This window comes from Rousettus aegyptiacus, unplaced genomic scaffold (assembly GCF_014176215.1).
Source record: "Rousettus aegyptiacus isolate mRouAeg1 unplaced genomic scaffold, mRouAeg1.p scaffold_m13_p_5, whole genome shotgun sequence".
NCBI classification, from domain to species: Eukaryota; Metazoa; Chordata; class Mammalia; order Chiroptera; family Pteropodidae; genus Rousettus; species Rousettus aegyptiacus.
Window position 1 is genome coordinate 27944259 of NW_023416308.1, and position 10025 is coordinate 27954283.

The window sequence follows — 10025 nt, forward strand, 5'->3', positions numbered from 1 at the left end:
ATGTGTCTGTCACACATGCCTATCCTCCCAATGGAAACTTCAGCATAGGGACTGTCTTCGCACTTGAGCACAGCCTGGTTTCCCCCCGGAGGTTTTCTAAGTGACCCTCTGACCATTCCTGTGACTTATCTCTGAATCCGACCCAAGTCCTCTCTCCTATTTGCATAATTCATCATTGGTCCACCTCCCCGACGGCATCAGAATACCCCGATCCCTGCAATGGTCGAATGCACCTTCCATCACAAGACTGGGACCACTCTTATCTCTTCAAACATCACTGGTCCTGGACTCCAAGGGGCCAAATTTCAAAGTCTTTTCCTGTGGGAAGCTAACAACAGTTATTCATAGTTTCCCAGTTCTGTCGCACTCTTCAAGGACAAATGGCAGATCTGGTTAGAGCCAGAAAGCTCCCAAGAATTTAATCAAGGGTAGCGAAGCGTGAGTCTTCCCCTAGGGGTGGTCACCTGAGAGAGGCTGGTTATTCTAACTGCAGAGACAGTATTAACCTGTTGCTTTCAACTGTGCTGTGCTGCATATTTAAATCTGCTCATTGGAGATATGGTGGCACATTGATATACCCTGGTTGACACAATTCCTGAATCCAAGCCAGAAAACATTGGTGTTTGTGCAATTGAAAGAGAGGGCGAGCCAAGGACATTGGGAAATTCTAAAAGAACTGAAATTTCAGACTTATATTTCAAAATGTATTAAAAAAGAATCATCTCTTAGAAGCACAGGAGTGTGTTGTACATCTATCTAGAATGCCAAATTTACATGGCTTGATAACTAGAGTCTGTAGTATGAGTCAGATACACAAAAACTGAGACAGACTGTTGCATACTGGGGAACAGATTTTAGAAAATAGCAGGATTCTCTGAGTGAGAAAGTTATTGATCCAAAGTGATGCTGGGTAAATTCAAGTTTATATTTTTCTCTTTTTTGGGGGGGGAGGGGGTGTAGATTTTGCACCCCTTTCAGCCTCAGTTTCCCTGTTTGTACAATGGGTGAACTGGACTTGACGAGCCTTTAGAATGTTTACTTAAAATTAGTTTCAGCACTGTGTTTGATGGGAAGATATTGAGTTGAGTTTTATATTAACAGCTGGAGCCCTTAGGGTTTTCCAGGAGCAACTACTTGGGGTACAACCTCTTTGGATTCCTAATAGTCTTGAAGTTGCCTATTGTTTGCATTATTCTTGTTTTCTTTCTACTATTCTTCATACAGAACCAGGGAGTTCCATGTGCATAGGTATCACTCCCTTGATTTGCCTGTGGATTATGACAAGGTGATAGCCAGGACGGCAACATTCGTTCTCTGAACATCTTCCATAACAAACCCAGCAAGGATGTTTAGGATCATTCCATCTAACGCAGAGAATAAACTCCAGTGAGCCCTTTGACCATTAGGTTATTTATTGTTTATGGTTTTGACTTTTCTAGGTGCATCCCCTCCTACATATCTCCATTCTAATTTTTCCTTCATCCTTTTAATTTTCTTGAAAACATTTTTTTTATTGTTTTATTTTTCAAATTTCCAAATACCTCTGCTTGTTTAAGAAGATTTATGAACTATGTGATCAAGCTAGAGCAGAGCTAATATTATTCATGAAACACACACACACACACACGCACGCACATTTTTTTTTTCTAGGAGACAGAACAGATTGGAAAGCCTAAGGCTTTTTCTCTTCACTTTGGGCTTTACCCTAAGTCACCACAGTTGTGTACTTTCTTTTCTCAACCTGTAAAATCTGAATGATCTTAGTGGCTCTGAGACGTACGTAGGCAGTAACTTTGGGCTTTCCCCCAACCCCCTTCTCAAGATGAATATCGCCTGCACCTCTAAAAATGCCCTACTGATGTGGGGAAAAGGGAAAGCAGTAAACAGAAATCTTTAAAACTAATTATAATAGTCAACTGTATTTAATTAATTATTGGTCAAACATTGCTTTCTGTGCCAATTAATTCATTAATAGTGACTTGAACTAACAACAAAATGCATATTCTAACATTTTTTTCTTCTTGAGCCTTACAGCAACTAATCTGGAACTATTCTGAGTTCTTGTTAAAACCCTAGGAGTTAGTTCAGCTCTAAGGAGAAAAGTCCTCTGTTGCCTTAAAGTGGTTAGCCTGAAGCAAGTCAATCAGGAGTTAAACCCCCAAATGCTGGCTTTTCCAGATATTCTGAACTGTGTGATCTCAATATTTTAAGGTTTCTTACCCCACCTGCCAAGTGGAAGAAAGAGGAACATATGGAAGACGTTGGAGTCAGCTGAAGGTGAATCTGAGTCCCAGCTTGCCACTTTCTACCTATGTGACTTGGCTTGGCTTCCTCAACCCAGAGCTCCAATAGGGTGCCTGAAGGGGTGGCTAGTGTACCAGGACACTAATGTCCTTTAGTCTAATCTAAGGGCTAGGCACTCGGGAGGGGTGGGGAGAGGTGGGGACCGTTTCCTTCTGCTGAAAATGCTCCTTCCCAGATATGCATGCATTTCAAAAGAGCAGAAGAGCTAGGGAAAGCGACTGTGGACTTTGTTTCTGAGTAGGAGGTGGCTGAAAAACCAGTCCCCTGTCCCCACACAGTCCCTGACTCCCCATAACATTTGGGGACATCAACTCATCTCACTGTGGCCAAGAAGTCATGATGGATGTGTGTATTAGGGAGGTGTGGGTTCATCACTTGGACTTTGGAGAAGTTTCCTGAATGAGGTCAACTCTCAGGTTCATATTTCTGAGCCACACTTTGTTTAGCAACCAATCTGCTAGTAGATCTTATGTGTTATGCCTCTTAGCAATCTCCCAACTGGCTTTCCCAGCAGTGGTCTTACCCACCTCAATTCACCTTGTACTTTTCAGACAAAGCAACCTTTTAATATGATCTTACATAATTTCCCACTGCTCAAGCTCCTTAGCATCACACATAATGTCCTTCATCACGTGGTCTCACTCTGCAGCTCATCTCATCTTTTTTCACCCCCTCCCCATGCCACCGACTTCTAGCCACACCAGCTTGGTATTCCCTGTATATGCCACACTTTCTCATGCCTTCGTATTTTTGTAAATGTTATTTCCTTGTTCTGGAATGCCCTTCCTCCTGCTGCCTTCCTGTCTACCCAAGGAGTTTAGGATCATACTTCCATGAGGTCTTCCGTAGGCAAAGTAAGATCTCCTTCCTGTGCATGCAGTGATTATATTAGTGCATGCAATAATTATATTATGACTCCATTGCCGTGAAACTGTTTCTATTCATCACAGCATTTATCCTGCTAGACTGTCAGGGCTTGCTTCTATGTACATACTCCCTAAACTATAATCATCAGGGGTTATTCTGTAATTTCCAAGGACCTAGCACAGTTCCCAAAATATTATTGGGTGCTCATTATTAGCTAGCTGAAAGGCAAACGAGGGGAAAAAAATGTATATATAATATAACATTAATGATAATGACAATAATAAAGAGAAGAAAGATAATAGTCATCATCAGCATCTTAAATGGTAGAATCAGATGGAGTGAAATTTGGGTCAAACTCAGGATCAAACTGCTGAGACATATAAACAATCCAGTGAGAGCTCTGAGAAGTAGTTAAGAAACCTTCAATCAATAGAGGCCACAAGACAGGAAGAAGGCAAAACGTGAGAGTTGAAGTGAATTCCTTTGAAAACCACTGAGCTATGAAAAGGTCCAGTGTAGATGTGTAACCTAGAGCAGAAAAATGAATTGCTGAGGAAAGGAGAGGGACATGCATGAGAAATGTGAGCCTCAGCACTACAGAGCAAAGCATGCTTAGCAATTGCACATATTATATTTTTTTGTTTTAAAATCAGAGAAAGCTCAAAGACACCAACAGCACCAAAGTTTAAAGAACGATTCACAAGTGTCCCATTCACTGTGCTTCATCGCGATGTCGGTCCTGCACCTAAACTGATCACTGTGTTTTCTTACATAAAAGAAAATCCATGTTCATGCCTTAGGTACCAGAAAGAAAAGAAGAGAGAAGAGAAGAGAAGAGAAGAGAAGAGAAGAGAAGAGAAGAGAAGAGAAGAGAAGAGAAGAGAAGAGAAGAGAAGAGAAGAAAGAAAAAAGAAAAAAGACAAAAGAAAAAAGAAAAAAGACAAAAGACAAAAGAAAAAAGAAAAAAGACAAAAGACAAAAGAAAAAAGAAAAAAGAAAAAAGAAAAGAAGAGAAGAGCTCTGCTGATGGCTCATACCTTCCCAGATACCCCTATCTCATTGTTTTTAGGAAAACCGAGTTGACTTAGTGAGGCTACATTTTCACAGAATAAGGTAGTGTAAGGCAATCCAAGCCAGGCTTATGAGTGAAGGACACCTGGTGCCAGGCCAGGTAAGTCTTTGTCCACCACAGCATCCTTACCACAGTCATTATGTTTTGCTCCATTCTATGTGCTCCACTAAAGGAAAAAACAAACTCACATTTTCCCTCAAGCTTGCCAATTGCAATAAACAATTGTGTGACTATACACAATCTATAAGGCAGAGATGTTTGGAGAAGGGGGCTCCATGCCTGTTCATTCTTAGGCTCGTATAAAGCAGAACAATGAATAGTGCCACTCATTGACACAGAGCATTTGTCACAGCAGTATTTAGGGAGCTGAGCAAGTGTTGAGAAATCCAAATGCATTCACTAGGAATAATGCAACATTTCAAAAAATGAAGGAAAGGCATTTTGATGAAGATAAGCGAAATGTCTTGCTAACAACTTTCACCCAGATAAGTCTTCAAGCATTTTCCATACTAGATCTCACTAGCACACTTATGCTCTACCTAAATGATGGAAACGGCCTGAGAGAGGTTCTGCTATTATGCAAGATCTTACAGCAACTGAAAATGTCATCAGAGGCAGAAGCCTTACACACTTGTCTACAATGAAGAAAAGAACCCTGGCACCAGGTGTGAGGTGACCACAAGTTTTAACTGCCCTCCAGCTCAGAAATGGCTGAAGGAGGGCAAGAGGAGGCTGACAGCTCCTAAGCCACATGTGACCAGAAGATCAAGAGCATCAAGTGAGGGAGTTAAAATCACACTTTTTTCCCCTGGGGAGTGAAGGACTGTTTAGATTCAAGGTGGAGGCATAGGGCTAACTTTCCACCAGAATTAACTCCTTTTTCTCTACACAGGGTCAATATGGCATTTCTCCCCCTTACCTCATGGATTGCCAGAGTGAACACTGAGACAAAAACTCAATTTGTTGATCCCCAAGAAAGCAGTCAGATTCTTGATGTGAGTGAGTCCTTACACCTTTGGTCCAAGAGATTGGGTGTCCCAGGTGAGCGTGCCTGAGGTCCTGTCGGTTTTTATGAGTCTGTGGGTCGGCTCAGATTGGCTGCCTGCTCATCTGTATGCAACAGGTTTCAAAGAACATAGTTTACTTTAGAACCAGATCCAACTAGAGTAGGCGTGGCAGTAAAATGGGCTAGATACACCAGAGGTGTTGAGCTGCCAGGGCTAATTAAGAAAGATTTGTGTATGGAGCCATGGCTTGGAACCAGAAGGCCAGTTTTTTCAGGCTGACACTGTTTCAGTCAAATGGGTGAGGTTGAGCACATGTGCACCTAGGCTAGATACTACCAGATGGGGATCCTGGGGGACCCTAAGGAACCACTCCAAAGTTTCTCTTATTCAGTGACTCACTCAGTGGCCATAGAAGGTCAGGCTGACCTGACCATCCCTTGGCCACTCATGTCTCTTACTAGTCTCAGCACAATATCGGGCTTTGTAGCTGAGACTTTATAGCGAAGTGGACTGGGAACAAAGCCCTGCTCCACCAGCTATGCCTCTTGGGGAGAAGTTCTTAGCTATTTGCCCTCAGAACTCCAGGATACGGTGATGCATGTAATGCACTTGACACGCACTCAGCATTGAGTAAATACTTATGAAAATCAACGTACCCCCAAGTATCAGCTTTCTTTCTCCTTTCCCAATCCAGTCCCCTGATGCTGTCTCCCTCTCACTTATACTGAGAGAGAGGTGCTCTCATCTCACACCGTTCTGAGTTGCTGTCTTTTCAGGGTCATGCCCTGTGATGGTGTGCTCCATGCACCATCCCTGGTCACCACCAGAGCATCAGAAAACAGTCTCCCTAATAAGCTATTGTTCTGTTTTCGTAGAGTAGTATAGAGGAAATATGAATAGGCCACATATCCCTTCACTGTTTGTCCCCTTCTCCACTGAACATGACAAAGGATGATATAAGGCAGCAGTCTGCAACTATTTTGGTACCAGGGACTATGAGACTCTAATGCCTGATGATCTGAGGTGGAGCTGAGGCGGTGATGCTAGCACTGAGGAGTGGCTGCAAATACAGATGAAGCTTCCTCTCTTGCCCACTGCTCATCTCTTGCTGTGTGGCCTGGTTCTTAATGTACTGGTCAATGGCCCGGGGGTTCGGGACCGCTGATATAAGGTATCAGACTTAAAGGATTTAAAGAGCAGGAGAAGCTGTGAAATCACACTCGAATTCAGAGGCCGTATGCCAGTGACTCTGACACTACTCAATTACACAGGAGAATTAATACATCATGATTTTCATAGTGAGGATAAGATGGAAGCGAATGCATAATTAGATGGGAAAAGGAAATTTTGTTTTCAAACACATAAGTACAATCAGTTGTAATAGTAAAGGAGAAAGAATAGTGTAGTCGTAAGCAAAACAGCTTATAGTAGCATTTCTGTGTGGAGTTTGATTCTAAGAGAGCTGTTCTTGGGAGCAGCAAAACCCCGGGGGGTGGAGAGGCAGGCAAAGGCAGGGTAGGGGGAGAACATGAGGGGAAATTCAAAGCTCGTGCTAAACACAACTTTTCCCCTTCACGGAAGTTTTCCTGTGGGCACACCAGTTCCCACCCTTGCTCCCCTGTCCCTAAGCTCACCCACTCTCCAAAAGCACCTCCTTTCTTCATACTCCACTATGTGGTCCTCACCTACCTCTCCAGGTATCCCACCCTCACCTCTCAGGATAGCCTCCTAACCTCAGATTCACCCCACCCCACCTCTGAACAGAGCATCTCCACAAGATGGGCTGGGGGGCCATGGGAATGTGCAAATGCAGGGAGAGTGGGTGTCCAGGGCCCTGACTGCTGCACTCTGAAATGACTGAGAACAGTGCCAGCACAATAGGGTCATTGCTGGGGAGGGGAGCGCTCTGCTGAGAGTGACTTTGGCTGAAGAACTCTGCATGGTCCTGTGGAATCTTCCCTAAACTTCAGGGCAGGCCAGGATGCATCAACCTTCCCTCCCTCTTTCCTTCACTCAGGGTTAGCCTTGAATCACGTTTGATGGTACTCCTAGCTCCCACTTATTTCCTCTTGCCTAAGTATTTCCCCATCTATACACCATTAGCCCCATCTTGGTGTCTGCTTCTCTGAGCCCCGGACTGGAACCTGAGCTGTTCTGACGGAGTGGGAGCTATCAGAGGGCTTCTGCAGGAGAGACACTGGGGTCAATTCGGACAATTCGGGAAAAGCAGGGGCCCAAGCAGGCTGACTTCTGAGTGTGAGTCATGGGTTATGTCTTTCATTCTCCCCATTATCCACCAGACAACTGGAAATTCACATACACATAACAACCCGTGCCTCTCAAAGGTAAACATTAATTCTCAGAGCCAATACAAAAACAAACCCAAAATGAGGAAAATAAATGTTTCCTTAAGTGCCTCATTCATTTGCAAGGCAGGTACCTCCAGCATGATAGAGTAAAATGTCGCCTTATTATGCAGGCTAGGCAGTCATCTCACCCAGGTTCCTGCTCCTTGCCCCATCTCCTAACAGTCCCTTGAGACCTGCCAGGAAGGAGAAAGAGCCTGTTGCTAAGCAACAGGGAAGACAGTGCTGATTCATTCATTCTCCCATGTCTACAATCTTGGTTATAATGTGCAATTGAAGACATTCTACCTGCTGCACCTCCGTAAAACCAACGTGACTCGTCTTCTCAGTGTCTCCCTCACCCACAGTCTTCTCTTCCACCCCTCTGCTGCTTCTCTCACCTCTGCCATCACAGAGTGAGACCTCATCACCCTGCAGTCTGTGCGGAGCGGAGAGTGCCTCTCCCTTCTTTCCCTTGCTCTGTCCAGATTGATGTGCTAACTAAGCCTGCTGGTGTCCGCTGGCATTTACTCCTCAAAGCTCCCGGAGCCTCCCACTTACTCGCCTGAGCTGTAGGACCAGGTCTACAGAGTGCTTTTCTTTGTCTTTTCTTTAAAGAAATTTGGCACATTTCAAAGACATTCTTTGATTCATGACTAAGATTCCAACAGGAGCGATTTGGAGAAACAATAGGCATTTAGATGTGCATGTCTGACTCAGGGCAAGACAGGACATTCCATCCACATAAGAACAAGTTCAGAGGGGCAGGAGCAGACCACAAGGAACAAGTTCAGAGGGGCAGGAGCAGACCACAAGGAAAGCAGGCAGGACTTCACATGCTGGAACCAAGTTCTAGGTCCCAGGGGTGGGTAGATCACTGAGGCGAGAGCAGCCAGTCACAGGAACGCTGCCAGGGTGAGTTCTTCCTGGTCTGGACAGAATGGAAACAACATAAGGTGAGCACCAAGTCTGTGCTAAGTGCTTTGCACGTATCACCTCAATTCATCCTAACAACCTTTAGGATTGGTGTTATTGTAGTATTTGTACCAATATAGAGGTAAAGACACTTGTCTCTGGGCACATCAAGAGTGGGGGGCAGGAAGGATGTCAAATTCAGGCCCACCTGTGATGTGTAGGCTCCTCCCACCCATTATCTCATTGATAAGATTATGGATAGGAGGGAAAAGATAAGAAAGGTAGAGGGTCGATGCAGGAGACTTAGCATCCATGTGCTAGGATGTGGCACCCCTGAAGATGGACCCAGCCAACCTCTAACTACAGGCAGGGAGTGGAGTGAGCTGAGGCAACAGCCTGCACCTGGAGAAATCCATCATGGTCCCTGCGCTGAGGCTTTGTTCCCATGGGCTGCTCCAGCCACTGACTGAGTGAGGCTGGGACACCAAGGCAGACTGGCCCCTGGAAGAGGTGGGAGCTCCTCTTGCTCCAGGACAGCAGTCTAGGACATGTCCCTTCCAACCTTCCCTCTGTCTCCCTCACCAGCGGCCAGACTTGCCTCATAGCCTCCCTCGGTCCCTTTCCCTCATTTCTCTCAAGGGCATCTCCCTTAACAGAACCCTAACGTGTTTACCTCTATCCTGGCATCTGCTTCTTGGAGGACCCAGACTAGCACATAAAAGTCTAAGAAGAAAGAACTGAAAAAAATAGAGGAGAGAAATTATAAAATAAAGACCATTTTATTAAATTCTCAGAATTAAAGGCCATGAGTTTCCAAATTGAAAGGGCCTGTCAAGAACCCAAAACAAAAAATTTCAAAACACCCACATCGAGGCAATTTTATGAAATTTCAAACTACCAGAGATAAAGGGGAAGAAATTCATTACACATAAATGATTATGAATGATGTTGAAGCAAAAGGGACCTAACTCCCCAAGAGCAACATAGAATGGTACAAAACAGCGGAGTAATCTCAGCTGAAATTGTCAGGGGAAAGTGATTCCAGGCCTAGTCTAATTTGCAACGAAATTCGTAGGTGGTACATCACCATTGGTCCTTGCAATCTATGATGTCAAGCAAGGGTTGCCTCACCTCCACACAATTTCATTTGACTCAAATGTTATTTCATTTGACTCAAATGTTATTTCTTATGGGTTGTTCTCCAAGAAGTTACTCGAATATGCATTTGCCAAAATAGAAGATGAACCTCTGAAAGAGGAATACAAGAAATGACAGACACAGGGACTGAGCATAGGCAAGTATAAAGAGGTTTTCTGGGTGATGGTGGAGGGCCAGCCTGGAGGACATCTGCCCTGTGGCATCAAGAACAGCCAGGCCAGGGGGCTGGCTGCCTCTCAGAGAAAATGGGACAGAGTCACCTGAAGTATGCCGAAGGAGATTTTCAGAACTAATCAGTGATAGGTATATAGAGAATCAGGTAAATGAGAAAATTGTTAACTTTACTACATACAAACA

General features: G+C 44.3%; 1 protein-coding gene across 1 annotated transcript in view; it reads right to left on the reverse strand.

The window, feature by feature from the left end:
- The window catches only part of KCNJ1 (potassium inwardly rectifying channel subfamily J member 1), a 28505-nt gene extending 23141 nt beyond the window's left edge, over positions 1 to 5364 (reverse strand). Inside the window, exon 1 of the mRNA XM_016139149.2 lies at positions 5163 to 5364. The gene's annotated coding sequence lies outside the window, so the exon portion shown is untranslated. The remainder of the gene's footprint in view (positions 1 to 5162) is intronic.
- Between the last annotated feature and the right edge of the window lie 4661 nt (positions 5365 to 10025).